This window comes from Delphinus delphis, chromosome 1, assembly GCF_949987515.2.
Source record: "Delphinus delphis chromosome 1, mDelDel1.2, whole genome shotgun sequence".
Taxonomy (NCBI): domain Eukaryota; kingdom Metazoa; phylum Chordata; class Mammalia; order Artiodactyla; family Delphinidae; genus Delphinus; species Delphinus delphis.
In genome coordinates, this window is record NC_082683.1 from 37,897,025 (window position 1) to 37,897,954 (window position 930).

Below are 930 nucleotides of genomic sequence, written 5' to 3' on the forward strand. Positions count from 1 at the left end.
GTAGGAAGATGTAGTATGTACTTCAGAGAGCAATCCAAGAAGCAGTGTTTGGCCACAGGAACTTTGGAGGAAGGGATTAGCTAAGGAATTTCTCAAAGGCATTTTTGGGCGGGGTTAGTGAGTGAGTAAAAGCCTGTAGAGAGAGCGGAAGTGGCCTGGTGTTTCTGTTTCAGGTATGCCTTAGCTTCAAATACCTTGGCAACCTGGTGCAAGTGGGTTCTTGCCTGATGGCTCAGTGGGGCTTACTCTAGTTGTACTGCTGGTGTGCAGGCGGCTCCTCTACCTGTGAGGGAGACACATTGGCTGCCCCTTGCCACTTACCTGGGTCTCAGACTTGAACTTGGGGCAGTACTTGGTGCTGTCTGCTACTGGTTGCTTCAGAAAATGCTTTCAGTGCTGGTGTTCTCACTGCTATGGTGTGGCTGGTTGAGAGTGGTCTCAGAGGCCTGGGAGTTGGGAGCAGCTGAACTCTTGCCCTCCATTGGTAAACTCAGGGAGGGAAGCAAAGGGTCACTCAGTATTCCTTGGGGCTTTTAGAGTGAAGATTTGCGGGCAGCATGACTCTGTGCTACTGATGGACTTGCCCTTCACAGGCCCACTTCATTTACCTCTTCTAGTGCCCTTCAGATTAGGCAAGTTCTTTAACCTCATTAAGCTCCAGTTTTCTCACTTGTTAAATCAGGATATAAACGTGTATTTTAGGATTACTGTGAAGATGATACACGATAATATTGTACATGTGAAGAGTTTAGCACAGTGCCTGGCACTTAAGCATTTTAAATGTTAGTTGCCATTGTGGTGAACTCTATATCTTCCAGACTTCACCTTCCCCAATTCTCTCTCCTAGACTCCTAAGAAACGGAAATCCAACAGTGAGACCCAGAGCCAGGAGTGTTTTCTGTCTCCTTTTCGGAAACCTTTGACTCACCT